The sequence below is a fragment of the Panthera tigris genome, chromosome F2 (genome assembly GCF_018350195.1).
Source record: "Panthera tigris isolate Pti1 chromosome F2, P.tigris_Pti1_mat1.1, whole genome shotgun sequence".
Taxonomy (NCBI): Eukaryota; Metazoa; Chordata; class Mammalia; order Carnivora; family Felidae; genus Panthera; species Panthera tigris.
Genome location: NC_056676.1, coordinates 20,625,536 through 20,643,338, shown reverse-complemented (window position 1 = coordinate 20,643,338; position 17,803 = coordinate 20,625,536). Strand labels below are relative to the sequence as shown.

The 17,803-nt window shown below is 38.5% G+C and overlaps 1 protein-coding gene across 8 annotated transcripts in view; it reads left to right on the top strand.

Annotated features, from left to right (window-relative positions):
* NCOA2 (nuclear receptor coactivator 2) overlaps positions 1-17,803 on the top strand; it is a 288,968-nt gene that overhangs the window by 95,839 nt on the left and 175,326 nt on the right. For all 8 annotated transcript variants that reach the window (XM_042973476.1, XM_042973483.1, XM_042973482.1 and 5 more), the window contains exon 2: positions 213-269. The gene's annotated coding sequence lies outside the window, so the exon portion shown is untranslated. The remainder of the gene's footprint in view (positions 1-212; positions 270-17,803) is intronic.

Genomic DNA, 17,803 nt, shown 5'->3' with positions numbered 1-17,803 from the left:
TAATTCACAATGAAATGTGGCCTTGCATATTTGATGTTTTCTTATCCAAATAGAATACAGCAAGTCTATGTCTTGATTTATCATGCAATTTAATGGCAAGATATTATTAATGAGTTATTTGTATACTGGTTGTAAAAATCACCTCCATGCTAATGAGTCTAAGAGGATTCTGCATCTTTTTATTCATGTTTGCTTGTTTGTTTGTATTGCAGATTTCTCTCGGATTTGGCTACAAATTTATAGATCTTCTGCACTGTGTACAGGCACAGGTGAGTTCAAATTATGCCCTTCTATTGGAATTTTTTTTAATTTTTTTTAACATTTATTTATTTTTGAGAGACCGAGACAGAGCACAAGCAGGGAGGGGCAGAGAGAGAGGGAGACACAGAATCCGAAGCAGGCTCCAGGCTCTGTGCTGTGAGTGCAGAGCCCGGCGCGGGGCTTGAACTCACGGACTGTGAGATCATGACCTGAGCCGAAGTCGGTGCTTAACCAACGGAGCCACCCAGGTGCCCCTGGAATATTTTGGTTTTTAAGTAAAATCAAATATTAAAAATTATTCTATTCAGAGTTTAGCAAAGTAACATGTAAATAAATATAAATAAAAAACAAAATGTATATTTGTCAGCATTTCTGTTTTATTGTAAAAATTCTGTCAGAATGTGTTAGAAATGAATTGAAAGGTGGTGATCTTATCCGTTTATCAGCGCTTACTGTGTATATTTGGGATAGGTTTATATATACCCATGGGATAATTTGAATTATGTCATAACCTGGCAAAATGTGTTTACATTTATTTTTATATATAAATAAAAGAATAGCTGTTATCAATTTTGGCAGCAAATGGAGGTAAATGGTTTAAATTTAATAAGCAGGCTTTTCTTGTCCAACCAGTCTGAAATAGCTTCTCAGTCACTTCTTAGCACACAGCCCTGATTGATTTTTATCATGTGATATATTTTACTTACCTCTTTACAGTCTTCCCTATGAAAATATAAGCTCCATGAACTTTGAGACTGTTTTTGTGTTATTAAAAAATAGTATCCCTGACTTTTTAGGATAGTGCCTGGTCTATCGGAAAGACTGAATAAATGTTTGTTAATATAATTATTAGGTAGTATATATTAAGAGTTCATTTATATTTAGAGTCATTGAACTCTGCATCTATAAATACAAACTAGAAGTAGTTTTTATACTTATTTCTAAATATGAAGTTAATTTGTATCAGATACTTAAAGTATATGACTCTTAAATGTTCTGAGAAATTACCTGTGTTGCATATTTTATGTACTAAAGTATGCTTAATCAAGATAGAATTCAGAGGGTAATGCTTCCAGTTCTGTATTTATTTTGTCACTACCCTAGAAGGTTCTTATGATCAAGCTGCGGACAAAACTGAAGCAGGTGTGAGAGCTTTTTACCTCCTTACTGGATCGTGCTGTCATATTGGATATGTTTTGTGGTGTCTTTATAGAGAGTGAGAGATTTGAAAATTGCTGTCTCTAAAAACCAAATAAGTTAAAAATTTCCCACTACCTGTCACTGGCTACGCAATGTGACTTCCTTACTTGGTTTTCTGTTTCTAGATTGGGGAAATTTTTTGGTCATTTTTCCACTTCGTACGTTGATGTTTGAATTCATGATCAAAAAGCTGTAGGAGGGACACCTGGCTGGCTCTGTCAATAGAGCACGCGACTCTTGATCTCGAGGTCATGAGTTCAGCCCCACATTGGGCTTTGAGCTTACTGGGGAAAAAAAAAAAGATAGCTATAGGAATAAGCAGACCACCCATTTCCTTGTGTCCTTGGCAGTTTTCTTTAGGCGGTCCAGGATATTGGTTGCTCTTTTGGGTTCTTCTCTTGTTTTTTTTTTTCTTCTTCTTCTTCTTATTTTTTTTTGGTATTTAAAAAAAAAATGTTCATTTATTTTGAGAGAGTCAGAGAGAGAGAGTGAGAGCGAGTGTGTATGCACTAGTGGGTGAGGAGCAGAGAGAAAGGGAGAGAGAGAATCCCAAGCAGGCGGAGCCCAATGCGGGGCTCCATCTCACAAACCGTGAGATCGTGGCCTGAGCTGAAATGAAGAGTCAAATGCTTAAGCGATTGAGCCACCCAGGGGCCCTTGTTTTCTTTTTTGATCTGTTTTCTTCAGGCATTGGTCTCTTTTTCTGCCACTGTGATTTTCATTTGTAGAAAGAATTAAGTCTGACCTTTAGGTTTTTTTTTTTTTTTAAACAAAATTTTGTAAATTATATAAGGGTTTTGTATGCACATTTGATTTTCTAAGTGCAACTTGCAGAGATTCCTTTGATAATGTTAATAACAGCAGCTCTTTCAGTGTGTGCCAGGCATTATGTAAGTGCTTTTCAGTTATCTTTAGAAGAACAGATAAGGAAATTGAAGCTTAGAAAGGTTAAGTGACTTTTCCAAGGTCATATCAAATAAGTGGCAATTTGCCACTCCAAAGACCTTGATCTTAACCACTGAGCTCTATTTTATGCCTAAACAGCCCTGAATACAGGCATGTGGTAGTAAGTGTAATATAGGAAGATCATGTTGATATGTGCAGATTTCAAAATTAATTTAAAAGTCAAACCTTATTTGCTTATATTTCATTAGCAGGTCCTAACTTTTAACCTTTATTTCAAACTGTGAAACATGACAACCCATCTGAAATTTAATGACTACCTAAACAATTTAAAGTTCCACTCTGGCACGTTCATTTCATACTCGCTTTTAGAGGGGGAGGCACATGGGGGAAAGCAAGCCATTTGGATTCCTTTTTCCATTATAAATGTGGTATGCTATGAATCAGCATTCTTTACCCCTTAAAATATTAGAAATTTTAGTTTACAGATGGCATTTGTGGCCTGATGGATGAATCACTTTTCTTAGAACAGGTTGTATGAAATACAGTGATTATAGAATTACATAGGACTCTTAACTTGGAAAGCATAATAATTTATATCTTTGGGAACATTTTTAAAATTATTTAAGAAATGAAGTGGCTTCGCTTTGAGGTAGAGCAGAGTCGGCTCAAGTAGAACTTCAGCTTTCTTTTAGTTTTTTTAAGTTTATTTATTTGTCTTGAGAGACAGAGAGAGAGAGAGAGGGAGGGAGAGAGAATCCCTGCTCTAACAGCACAGAGCCCAATGTAGGACTCGTTCTCACGAACCTTGAGATCATGACCTGAGGTGAAAGAAATCAAGAGTTGGATGCTTAACCAACTGAGCCACCCAAGCCTATTAGCTGTTTAGTTTGTTTTCAAGGCTGAGAAGGACATATTGTATCAAAATACTTTGGGGGTGACTGGGTGGTTCAGTCAATTGAGCGTCCAACTCTTGATTTTGGCTCAGATCGTGATCCCAAAGTCAAGAGACTGATCCCCACTGTGGGGCTTTGAGCTGAGTGTGGAGGCTGCTTAAGATTCTCTCTCTTCCTCTGCTCCTGTCCCCTGCTCATGCTCGTGCTCACTCACTCTCAAAATAAAATAAAAATATATTGACTTTTAACATGTGTGATAATGTGGACAACATGTTCTTGAAGACAGTGTTGTTGAATACATCTTAAAATTTTGATTTGAGAGCATGATTAATTATATTTCCTTACACTTTCCAAAACATTTATGTCTATGAGTATAAATGTAAATTTCAGATTTGAGTATCTGGAAAGGGAATTCTGTAGTTTGAATTAAAAAGACAATTTATTTAACAGACCACATTGTGCCTCTTAATCTATAACTACATCGGTATTTCCATTCCATTCTTACATTTGAAGCAATTTTAAAGTTAGCCAATAAAATAATTCTAGAATTGATTGTCAAAACAGGAACAAGCATTAGATAAATCTGTTGGACAATATAGCCTCAAAATGTAATCTTCCCTTCACTATGGAAAACTAAACTCACTGTGGAATCATATGTACTTTGTATTTACTTCTAAATCTATTTTCTGTATGCCAGAAGATTTTGGGTGGGATGGGTGGGTGAAGAATTGTTTACAGATACTAGTGAGAGCCAAACTCTGGGATGCTAATATATGGAGATATAAGTTCTCCAATAAAGTGTAATATACTTTTGGTAATACTAATATATTGTGTTGTGTACTAAATACTCAAAATTTTATTAAGCATATCGAGACATAAAAAAAATTCTGTCCGTATTGGCTATGGCATTCAAGCCACTAGAACATTCAAGTGAGTATTTGTTGCATTTTGAATTCGCTTTTCGTTCATAGATGTGAGATGTGTGGTTAGCAGCCTGATTTAACTACGAGATGTGTGAGTTCCCGTGAAAATGGGGCAGCTTGATTTGAGCTACAGATCTGAAGCTCTGAGCACTGTCTACTGAAACTCAGTATTGATCTAACCAAACATGGAGGACATTTAAATATATATATCTTGCTTCAGGCAAAATCTACAGACATTTAATTGTATTGCTCCTTTGTGTATTTCCTTGAAATGCTGGCATGGTAGGCACTGTGATCTGGAAAATAACAAGCATTTTGACAGTTGGCAAAATGCCCTCAGTCATTTAACTGTTCGAGCTAGAATCTTAACCCTAGCCCCACTCGGTAGGCACCTCTGCTCTTAGTGAATAGAGTAGACTGCTGAACTCAGGCTTACTGGTAAGTCAAGATGATCGTCTAGTGGGTGTCACTGATAGAGAGCCATCAGTTGGAAACTGTTTGGATGACAGGCCAGTTTTTAAAGCATTTGTACTAGTCTGCTTTCCTCCTTTTTTATGTACGTACTAGTGTCCACAGATTGGACTAGTTGTCCCCATCAAATTAGATTCATTCAGCACCATTAACTCTCCTTTCTCACTCCCCTCCCTCCTCTTTTTACCTTCAGGCCATGCCTCTTTCCTTCTGATTCTCCTTCCTTTCAGAAAGATTTATTAATTGTTTATCTTGTGCTAGCCTATACTCAGTGCTGTGGGAACCAGTATTTCCAATAGCCCAAATTATTCAAGTGGAAAAGGAATATCACTACAAGCTTAACTCCCTATTTCCTTGCTCATTGTTTTTACACTGAGCTTTGGCGTTTTGAGTTTTCTTTGAAAGAAAAAAACTGAACAGTAATTTCTGAATTATATGTCTTTTCTTACTAAAAGTCTTAATCTGTCCATAGTAGTAGAGGTTGAGGCACCAACAACAACAATTAAAGCTATCTCGCCTAAGTAAACGTTTTGTTTGTATGGGGTTAACGATGCTTGCAAAGTGCGCTCCGGGGAAGGTACACACCTCCTGAGGTAGACGTGTTGTGCTTGGTCAGGTTGAGGTAATCAGAGTCTGGACAGTCTGTTTAGAACGGTGTCCTTGCTATTTCTATAGGTGCAGACAAGCAGAGTGATATTAGTAAGCATAGTGCATGGATGAAAAACATACCAGAAATATGGGGAGAACCTGATTCTTCTGGTTAACTTAAATTCTGGAAAAGCAAATTTTAGAATTACGGACAGCAACTTAAAAACATATTTTTAAATCAAATTCATAAGCTGTTTCTTGGATTGTAAGACAGTTGAGTTTCAGTTTAGAGCCATTTTACTGTGAGAACACTTTTTTTCAATTGGAAGTTTTTTGTTTTTTTTTTTTTAATGTTTGTTTACATTTGAGAGAGAGACATTAGCGGGGCAGGGGCAGAGAGAGAGGCGGGGGGGGGGGGGAGACAGAATCCTAAGCAGGCTTCAGGCTCTGAGCTGTCAGCACAGAGCCCAATGTGGGGCTCGAACTCACGAACCATGAGATCATGACCCGAGCCGAAGTCGGCAGCGTAATGAACTGAGCCACCCAGCTGCTCCTCAACTGAAAGTTTCTACGTGTGACTTCTGCTGGTGTAGCTGGTGTTTTTTGGAAATCATTAAAATTAAAAGTATTACCAATCTATACTCGTATAAATCTTTTGAGTTAGCATGTCTTAGAGGAGGTAGCACCAGGGTCGGAATCTTCCGAGACGGTTAGAGTGGGCTCTGATTCCTCAGCTATGCTTTTCTGTACTGTAGAACAGGTGGATGTGTACCTGGAAGTGAGAAGACGTGGTTCAGGGATTGTGAGTACAATGTGTTTCCTGCTTTTTTTGGTTGTTGTTGGCCTTTTCATTTCAGTTCAAACTTGTATACTCTACTTATCTGGATAGTAGAGTTGTTAGCTTTAAGAAGAAGGTCTCTAGGAAGCAAAATTTCACATAAGTGCTACCATAGTAACTTTAGGAATTCATGGCCTTTGATTTTGAGATAGTAGGCTTCTTAGCTATCTTGTTCACTTTTACTTTGGAAGGAAAGTGACAAATACGTGTTATTTTCTAGGGAGGTGTTGAATTTGAGTCAGTTAACCTTGCCCGAATACCCTTAAAGATAAAACAGCAAGTAAATAAGGCTGCTTCCATTGACTTGACTTCTACTTTTGAAGCTCAAATCATTCATGTCTTTCTCCACTGTTTACAACATCTATATATAAAGGATAAATTAAGCATTTATTATGAAATTATCCATATCCATAGAATTAATTAAGTAGATTTTCTTTTTTTTTCCCCTCTGATTCTTTTGCTTTAGGATATAGATGTTTCTATTGAGACTCAGATAAACCGGAGAAATCTAGAGAAGTTAACAGCAAATTTTGCTGCTACTTCCATGCATTGGGTTGTCTAAGCATTATTTGCTACCTCATGAATGATTCATGGGTGTCTACAGTCAATGGAAATGTATTTTTTGTCCCAGTTACACCCTGCCTTCCCATCCAAAAAGAGCAAAGGGAGGATAAGACATATATATAGTCTTTAATAGTGGCTAAATGGGAATTTAACCATGTACTATAAATGTATGTAGTTTAATTTTGAAGGATTTCTTAAATACATGTCTGCATGCAAGGTTGGTTTTTGTGGTATCATAGCCTATAGGATCGTTTGCCTTCATTGCCTTTTTTTTCTTTTTGCTTTTTGATGTATTTACAAATAATTGAATTGGTTTTGAATTTATTAATTTGAGGACTTCACTTTCTTTAAGAGTTTTCAATTTTTTGGTGCTAGCTACATGAATTTTAATAAGCAAAATCCTACCCTTGACATTTTGTGGTCTCAACCTAAATGTCTGGAACTTTGCTACCTATCAATATCACAGAGTTGGAACACAGTTTTATTGCACTTTCTTGAGAAGTGAAAAAGGCTGAAAAGGCAAAAGTGTCATAGGCCAGGATAAACTTCGGTGGAAAGATGAGTGGGGAAGTTTATAAAAGACCTACCAATGCCTTATTGGAGTACTGAGACTTCTAAGTCTTTATTTAAACTATAAAATAATATCTTTAAAAGAAACAACTGTGCCATAATTATTGAATTGATGACTTAAATTAGAATAGTGAGAGTAGGGGCAAAAGGAAACTTGATCTCTCAATTTCTTTAACTTCTTTGTCACTCACAAAGCTATTTGATCTAGATTTCTTTTTATTTTTTAATTTTTGAATTTTTTTTTGAGAGAGTGAGCGCAAGTGGGGCAGTGGGACAGAGTGAGGGAGAGTGAGAGAGAATCCCGAGCAGGCTCTACATTTCAGTGCAGAGCGCAATGTGGGGCTAGATCTCACGACCATGAGATCATGACCTGAGTGGAAATCAAGAGTCAGATGCTCAACAGACTGAGCCCCCCAGGTGCCCCATCTAGGTTTATTTATTTTTTTAAGTTTATTTATTTATTTTGAAATAGAGAGGGAGCGAGCAGCAAGTGTAGGCAGGGGAGGGCAGAGAGAGAGAGAGGGAGAATTTCAAGCAGGCTGTACTCTGTCAGCAGAGTCCGATGTGGGGCTTGATGTCACGAATGTGAGATCATGACCTGAGATCAAGAGTCAGATGCTTAACCAGGTGAGCCACCCAGGCTCCCCTAGATTTCTAATTCTATCTTTTATACGACAGTTTTATTATAGTCCAGAAAATAAACTTCTGTTTCATAGGTTATAAGACAGAGTATGAAAATAGAAGATAGTTTTGAGCTAACGTGTTTTGAAACTATATTGTGATTACTCAAGCTATTATATTTGAATAGAATAGAAATGTAAAATTCCTTTGACTTAAATTAAACATCTGTTAGACAGATTAGGCTTGCTTCATGGGTCTTATTTATACACAATTTTGTTTTATTAACCTAGTGGAATCTAGAGTTTATCTTTTCTTTGAAACTAGATGCTTTGGAACATTTAAGTTTTTCTCTAATGTAGACGTTAAATGTTTAGTGTTGCTACTTCAAAATACACACACATTTTCATAAAATCTTTATTGTCTTCCATGTAAGTTATTACTTTGAACTTGTTCACTGACATAGTTATATGATATGTCAAGGTCAGGTTCAGACTTTCTCTTTAAAGTATCTCTTGAAATATAAAAAATAACCTTTTGTAAAATACTGCTGTTATCTCTTAAAATGTATTTTTATTTTAACATATCCTAAATGCCCGTGCATATTGCTTTAAACCATAATGTGTGCTCACCACATTTACGTATCTCCCATCTATTTTTTCCTCTTTATTTTTAAAAGTAAATATTAAAAACAAACAAACGAAAAAATTAAAATCTTTCTCCTTTCACACCACAGTGGCTTATCACCAAAGCTGTTCAACCTCCAGAGTGAAATAAAAGCTGTCTGCCGTGCTGTCCACAGTCCCGCAGACCTGCTGTCCTGCTGGCTGTCCTTGAGTCCTGTGGGGTCTGGGACTGCCACAGCAGGAGCCGTATGCTTACTGCCTGACCCTTGCTTATTCTGGGATAGAAAATAAGAGGCATTTATTTATTACTTATTTATTCCAATACGTTTGATATCTTTGGCTTCTCGTGATACTTCTACTTCAGTGTTTCTTTTAGCCGAATCATTATTTTTACTGAGGTCCCTGTTGATTAAAGGTCCTATTTCCTACTAAATTACAAGGGCTGGTTATGCAAAGAATATACCTGATCATTTGTTTATATAACACATTGAGGTCTCATGAGGTGGTTCAAGTTTTCACAGCGATTTGAAGCAGAGATAAATACAGGGCACCTCGAGGGATAGAGAGAGAAAAGGAAAAACAAACATTTACCATTCCTTTAGGCAAGACGTGGTTCTTAGCCTTTCCACGTGTCGTGTCAGTTTAAACCCTGGATAAATTCTTTGTATCAGAATGTGAAGTGTGTTCTGAGTGTGTCTAAATTCTCTGATTTGAAGTTGAAACTAACCTACTTTTTATTTCCAAAGCGCTCAAATTTTATTTCTTAGGCTGTAATGTATACAGTGAAACGGAACTGTGTCTTTCAACTCATCTGCTTTTAGTTGAATCTTGTAACTGTTGCAAAGACTTTTTGTGCTGCATTTTAAACTAGTTAAGTAGGAAAAATGATTCTGATCTCAAAAAGGGGGAAGTTTTGATTAACTGATCCCATCAGATACTGCAAAATGAGCTTTGTCAGAAGAAAGTACTCAAAAGATGTAAATCAAAGATGTGAAGAAAATTGGGTTAGAAGCATCCTGCTTTGTTAAGATACTTTCCTGTTATATAGAACAACATGTTAATGTTTTGTTTTTCATTGCTTTATTCACCGAGTATTTCTAACATTATAGTTGACCGTATATGTACATGTAACTTCCGTGTCAGTGTCATGAAATAAATTTGTATTACTTAAAATAATATTACCTGAGGGGCTTTTGACTGGCTCAGCTGGCAGAGCACATGACTCTGTTTCAGGGTTGTGAGTTAGAGCCCCATGCTGGGTGTGCAGATTACTTAAGATCTTAAAAACAAAACAAAACAAAACAAAACACAATTGCTGTATTACTAAACACTAATAATCATGATGGGACCCCAAATAGGTAGAAACAAGGACGTGAACATAAATTAAGAGGTAAATGTTTAAGTCATCTGTTTAATTAAGTGTAGTTTGCTTATATTTGATTACATTTCTTAGTTACAGCGCCATCATCAGGGTGCTTTCAATATAGAGACATGACTGTGGGACCAAATACAGTAAAACCTTGGATTGCCGGTAACTTGTTCTGCGCGTGTTCCACAAAGCGAGCAAGCATTTCTGATACATTTTAACTTGATAACTGAGCGACGACTTGTAATACGAGCAGTACGTGAGAGTAGTACGTGACGCCGAACATCACAGGACCACAACTGAGCCAGTGTTTCTTCTCTCTCTTACTCAGTGACGATCATCCCCTGGGTGATCGTCTCCCATGCTCAGATGCTTGGTCTCAGTCCACGGTGTTTGGCAGAAATCAGTGATTTTTGAGAACGCTGGAAGGTGCCCACCACTGGCACTGGTGTAGTTTTTGTCACTTCACAGCGCCTAAGGACAGTCCTCTGCTTTTCCACACGAGAGTAAGCTTAGGAATGCTTTGCTTCATTCTAGGTCAGGCTGCCTGAGGATATAGACCCTTTCCTCTGCTCCCTTATTGCCAGTTACATTAAATGCAGTAGATGACAAGAGTTTATCAATACTGTACTGTAGTCAGCATCCATGTGAGCGTATACAGCGGCCCCCATGCAGGAGAAGATTCCATTGGGCCAGTAGATAGCAGTGATTCTGTTAGTGATGGTGAAAGTGGTTCTACACAGTACCCCTCCTCTCTCTTGTCTCCCTCATGCCAGCCACGAAGGTTTTCAAAGGTAAGCGCAGGTTAACTTGTTTATTTTTCTTTATATTTTGTGTTTATTTTATTATATTATGGTATTGTAATCATTTTTATATGAATATTTTTGGGTTGTGGAACAAATCATCTGAGTTTCCATGATTTCTTATGGGGATATTCACCTTGAAATACACGTGCTTTGTATTACAAGCATGTTTCCAGGATGAATTATGCTCACAAACCAAGGTTTTACTGTATTATCAACACAGAGCCTGTTTCAATCATAGTGCAAGTAGAATAGAACCTCCTTGGAACTGAAAGATCATGTATAGTTGCTAGTATGCATATTGTGCTTATCATGTGCCCCATAGTGTTCTAAACTCTTCCTAGAGTAATCCACATAATCCCCAAAAGAAATTTAAGTACCCACTACTGTGTTAGCATTTTAGACATGGGGAAATGAAGGCACTGAGGGGTTCGGTTGATTTGCCCATTGTTGTTCACCTACTTTTATTAGCCAGTTAGAGGAAAAATTGGGATTCAAACCTAGGCTGTCATTGGTCGTGTTTTTGTTTGTTTTGTTTTACCAGAAATTGAGTTTATTTGGGAATAGCACAGGAATTGCAGTTTGAGAAACAAATGTGTAACACGCTACAAGTGAGTCTTTTGAGGGTTTTGGGTGGGATGTACTTATAGGCGAATGGGAGAAAGTCCATCCAGAGTGCAAAGAGGGGGAAATCCCGCCATAGTCTAAATAGTAAGTTCGTTGGCTTGAAGAGGGGAAGAGATTCTTGGGAGGATGTTCATTGGTTAGCAGATAAGTGTCAGTCTTCTCTAAATCAGACATTCAATGGAAATCTGTCTCTTGCTTCTTAAGTTCCACTCTTTGGAGTGGAGGGCACATGGCCGAGATTCTCCAATTCATAGCCTCAGGTTCCATTTTAGATTGAAATTCCACATTTTCCCGTTGATCAAGATCTTTCGCAGAAAGCATTGCTGATCCCCCATGCTGTTTAGACGTTATTTGCCTTCTCTCTTTCTCTCTCTCTCTCTCTCTCTCTCTCTCTCTCTCTCTCTCTCTCTCTCTTTCTCTCTCTCTCTCTCTCTCCCTCTTCCTCTCCCTCTCCTTCTCCCTCTCTCCCTCCCTCCCTCCCTTCCTCCTCCCTCCATCCCTCCTTCCCTCCTTCTCTCTCTCTCTCTCTCTTCAACCAAAGACATTATTAGATGGAGTACGTGTTCCTTGGAGCTAAGGAGGACCACCCTCAGGTATCTTGTCCCACAGAGGAGAGAAATGGCAAGTGGATTTTATTGGACTCATTTGAACAACTAAAGGGATGAGAAATGGGGACTCCCAGTCATGTTCCTTTCCGGTGGTTAGTCAGTTTCCATGGTCAGTTAAATTTTAGGGTAAACATAAATGCAATATTCTTAGTACAGTGCACATTGGTAGTGCTTTGCCTATGAAAGTTTGTTCTCTTAAAAAGTAAACAACAAAAAAACCACCATCAACAAAAAAGATTAATAATTTCAAAATAAAGTTTCAAACTAACCAGGTATGGGTAAGGATGCGACCAAGGCGTAGCATTGTGTTTGCTGTCCCCCCCTCCCAATGAGGGTCTGTGGGCCCAAATCATTGTGGTAACTAGTGACACTGAAAGCCCATAAAGTTGGTAAACTGTGTATTAGAAAGGATTATTTGATATTAATTAATAAGGAAAAATGCAGGTCACAGAAATGATACTAAACTGTTCCTTGGCTTCAGATTAAGTTTCACGGATAATTCATTCAGTAGGATTTGTGTTTGGGCATAAATCTATTTAACATGGGTTATTTTGTTTGAAGGATGGAAAAAGGGGCCAGCCCACTTTCTTTTTTATGCCCTTCTCTTAAAAATAACTTTAGAAGTTTTCCTCAATTAAAAAAAAAATGTTAAAAAGGAATTTCCTGGGGTTCCCATAATACGAAAGCTTATATAGGTCCCTTTCACACAAAAAGAACATTTTCAACTCAAAAGCAAATTTCAGTTCTTAAAAATGTTTATTTATTTTGAGGGGGGGGGAGGATCCGAAGCAGGCTCCACGCTAGCACGGAACCCGATTTGGGATTTCATCCCACAACTGTGAGATCATGACCTGAACCGAAATCCAGAGTCAGACACACGACTGGCTGAGCCTCCCAGGCAACCCTCAATTTTTATTAAGAAAATTATATTAAAGTGAGGTGCCTGGGTGGCTCAGTGGGTTAAGTGTCTGACTTTGGTCCAGGTCATGATTTCACGGTTCGTGGGTTCAAGCCCCCCACATCAGGCTCTGTGCTGACAGCTCGGAGCCTGGAGCCTGCTTCGGATTCTGTGTCTCCCTCTCTCTCTACTCCTCCCCCACTCATGCTCTGTCTGTCTCTCTCTCAAAAATAAATAAGCATTCAAAAAAAATTTAAAAAAATTATATTAAAGTGAGTAAAGAAACCTTTCAATTACTTTTAAAAAGCTTAATTTATATTGAAGTATAGTTTCCATTTCTGGTTGACTCTGTTAATTTTTAGATAATCATGGTGCAACCTTAACAGACATGGCATTTACATTTTATAAAATGTAAAAAAAATTAGGCCACTCATTTTCTCAGATTTCTCCCAGTTTTTTTTTTTTTTTTTTTTACATAGGGAAAATTATACCTGCTCTATAGGATTAGTATATAATGTTTTTAGTTGTTTATGGGTTTTTGTGATATACCTAACAGTGTTTACCATGAATATAAAAAGAGGTTTTTAATTACCACCTTGAATGTACTTTACTCACAGCTGCCATTTTTCCTTTTTTTCTTTCATTTTAAAGCTGTTTTTAAGCATATACATAATGAAGTTATACTTTAATTAATACTGCCAAATATGCTTTTAGTGTTTCAGTAATTCATGCTATTTCTTAAATCATTGATTAAATCTAGCTCTAAAAATTATACTTCTGAGTCTTTATTCTGTAACTCATGGTGAAGTCTCTAAGTCTTCTAAAAACTTTTAATAACAGCTTGGCTACTTCCTTTCAACATAAAATGTGGAAATAGTATTTTTATATTAGAATGTAAGTGGGGGCACCTGGGTGGCTCAGTCGGTTAAGTGTCTGACTTTGGCTCAGGTCATGATCTCACGATTCGTGAGTTCGAGCCCTGCATTGGGCTCTGTGCTGACAGCTCAGAGCCTGAAGCCTGCTTCGGATTCTGTGTCTCCCTCTCTCTGCCCCTCCCCTGCTTCCACTTTGTCTGTCTGTCTGTCTGTCTGTCTCTCTCTCTCTCTCTCTCTCAAAAATAAATAAACATTTAAAAGAAATTTATGTAAGTGTGTTTTAAGCAAGAAGCTTTTCTTACATGCCTACATTCTGCTAGTCTTTTATTATATTTTATTTCATCATATCCTTAATACTGGTTTGGGAGGGAGAAATTATTCTCATTTTATAGATAAAAATGCTGAGGCTCAGAGAGATTACTTAAGGTCAGGTACGTGTAGGTAGCTCTAGAATTTGAACCTGGGACTATACATTTCGCGACTCCAATCTGTTTCTAGAATAATTTAGGGCTTCCTCTAGTGGTGCAAATGGAACTTCTTGATTAGTTGAAAGCCCGGACTTCTTTTTCATTCCCCAGCCAACTGATGGTCTCTTCCAATTTAGTCTATATTTATTTCTGGAACAGTTTTTGTATACACAGTAAGGTAGGGTGTTTTAAGTATACAGAAACAATTCATTTGGACTTTGTTTCATATACATCTTACAGTGTGAAAAGACAAATGTCAGGCATTAAGTTACATAAATGGGATTACAAAGCAATGTATCGACATAGGTAAAGTAATGTACTGTAGCAGGTACATAGCATGGGAAGGCCGATGGACGCTGGATTCGTTCTTCTCCGTCTCTTGACCCTCTTGACCAGATGGTTATCTTGCTGTGCAGCCTAAAGCTCTGCTGTGTGGTCTAGATCATACAACCAGAGCAGCTAGAAATGAAGCACAGAAATAAGGGTTATTTTTTGTTGATGGGATTCAGGTGTCACAAGGTGCTCATTTCTTGAACATTCTGATTAGTAGTGGTTTTATGGTATAATCTCCATTTCACAGGTAAGAAAACCTGAAATTCTAAAGCTGGATGCTTTTTCAAAACAAATACTGTAACACTTGAACATATGGAGTACAATCCACCATGTTCAAGCCATTTAGTTCTGGGCTTTGCCGTGTACTGCTGCTTGGGGTTAAGACAGGACACTGCAGGCAGAAGGCTACATTTCTTTTCCTCTGAGGCCTCTGATTCTGCTCACTGTTGTTACTTTTGCTGTTCCCATTCAACAGTAGAGGCTTTTCTGCGAATATTCTCTGGCCACTTTCAGTTAACTTACTTTTCCTCCTGATCTACTAGAGACCACAAATACATTGTTTTCTATGTTACCAGCTGCTTATGCTCCCTGAATGGAGCAGGGATTTAAGTTCCTCTAGCTATAGGAACATCTTTCATACCTGGGACTTCTTTTAAAAATTCTTTTTATTACGTTTCTTTATTTTTGAGAGGCAGAGAGAGACAGAACGCGAGTGGGAGAGGGGCAGAGAGAGAGGGAGACCCAGAATCTGAAGTAGGCTCCAGGCTCCAAGCTGTCAGCACAGAGCCCGACGCGGGGCTCGAACCCACGAACCGTGAGATCATGACCTGAGCCTAAGTCGGACGCTCAACCGACTGAGCCACCCAGGCGCCCCTACCTGGGTTTTCTAATAATATTTTTTCCCTAAATTTTAATGAGTGGCTCACGATGCTTAGTTACCATCTTCTTTAGATGTGTTCAGAGCCAGGATGACAGATACATGTGCCATTCCTCCCACCCCCCTCCTTCCCCTCGCAGGTGTCCATAAATGATGTGGTATTCTTTGCACAGCTGACACTGGCTTCTCATTCTTGATATTACATATGGAGTGGGAAGCCACCAACGGCGTTATGCAAAACCATTCTTCAGGAGTCTGGTAGGCTAGTATAGCTACAAGCACTCAAACCCAATTCTGATTTTTTTTTTTTTGTCATATTGTTCTTTCTATTATATTGTACCAATCACTGAGGACAAAGTTAATGTCTTGGTTTCACTACCTTCCCCCGTCTCCAAGAAGAGAAATCTAGCTGAGACGAACATCAAATTTTGTAATACTTCATGAATACTCTATTCAGAAAAAGTGGCTCACCCTTCTTAATTCATTCATAGGGAAGCAAATGGTGGACAGAGTTTGAAATTAGTATTCCTACATCTTTCATGAAATTGGGAAGAATTTTATATAATCAAGCCCGATCCTTCAGTTTTACCAAACAGGTTGCCTAGAAAACAATCCATAATTGCATAGGTTAAAACAAAAATCATTTAAGAATTAAAGCAATGACATGAACTCCCACAGAATTGTGGTCTTTTCTCAATTGGTCTAATTCTGGTGCTGGCTTTTATCATTCTGAAAGATCCAGATGTCCTAATTTCCAGAGGGCTTAGGATTCTGCCCTCGGTCTGCAACCTACTTGCATTGTTTCACTCACCAAAGGAAATAGTGGGAGTTCAGCTCTGGTACAAGTCATGCTTTCCACTGAGATGCCCCTAAGAATAGGGCATATTATTTGGGCTCTAAACTGTGTAAATATTGGTGCACAATGGCAGAGAATTGAAAGATGGGTGTAATCTTAGTTTGATGCCTAATTATAGGCTAACACAAATGATTCCTGATGTGTAGTTCTGGACTCTTGACTGTACAAAACAAACCCATCTCAAAGCAGAATGAGCAAAGTTGGAGTTTATTTCTTCAGATAAGTGGGAAGTCCAAGGCTACAGCTGGCTCTCGGTGCATCTGGATGGGAGGACTTAAACAATCTCACTAGGACATTCTCTCTTTCTTTTGTCTTTGCTTTTTTCTGTGTTGGCTTCTTTTTTCAATTAGGACTTTGTGCGATGGCATAGCAGGTCAGCAGCTCCAGCTTCCATCGTTTTAAAAGCCACTACTGCCCTGTAACCAGAGCATCCCCCCCCCCACCCAATAGCTCCAACAAAAATTACAGGAATAACTTATTGGCCTGGTTATGCTACCTGCTCATTTTAGAACCAATCATGGCGAGGGACTGGGGGTAGAGCTAGCAAATTAGTCAGTCCCTGGTCACACTAGGGTGTGTGTGAAAGGATGGAAACCCTCCCAGTGGGAACCCATATGACCTGACAGTGGAAGGCTGCTTGCCTCTGTTGGAGAGAGATAGCCAGATTAGGTTTTGTGTTTCATGTGTTTTCATGTTTTTTTTTTTTCAAGTCCAGAGCTTAGACGAGTCCTGTCTACTCGCAGGAATTGGGCAGGTGTGCTAATAAATACCATTATCTCATCAAAGCCACAAATGCATGTTGAGAATCCATTCTATTCCATTTATTGTACTAGATCCACTAGCTAAAAGAAAAGACAAACTTTGCTCACTTGAAGCTTATATTGGCATAGAGATGATGCATCTGAAGAGGCAGAGTACAGGGGCGCCTGGGTGGCTCAGTTGGTTAAGCGTCCTACTCTTGATACTGGCTCAGGTCATGTTCTCGGGGTTATGGGATCGAGGCTGAGCACAGAGCCTACTTGGGATTCTCTCTCTCTCACTCTCTCTGCCCTTCCTCCCCCAAAATAAAATTTTTAAAGTAAAATAAAATAAACGAAGTACTCCGTTGTAAAAGATAAATAAATAAAATACAATAAAATAATTAAAAAGGTAGAGTATAAACAGATCTGCGGCTAAGGGAAGTCCCCACAGGGGGAGGTGGGCATACTTCCAAGCAGAGAGGGCAACATGCACGAAGGTCCAGTGGTGAGAGAGCCGTTAACTGAAATAGTTCCTATATGTGCAACAGAAATAGAGATCATGATTATAGAGGTCAGTGGGCCCAGATGATCTAAGAGTCTTTTACTTGCTGAGGCATTTTTTACCTTAATCTTGAGTGCCATGGGGTCCATTGAAGGATTTAATGCAGAGAAATGAAATGATGAAACTTGTATTTTAGGATGCATCCCCCGTGCTGGGGCCAGTGGACTGGAGGAGAGCAAGACTAGAGGCTGAGCACATTTGGGCTATTGGAGTTGTCCATGTGAGGTGATAGAATATGAAACCAGGGGGGAAGGAAGGTAGAAAGTGAATGCTCAGGGAGGGAGGAATCATTGTAGATCCTACAAAAAAAACCCTGGATTTGTCTTCTTTGAA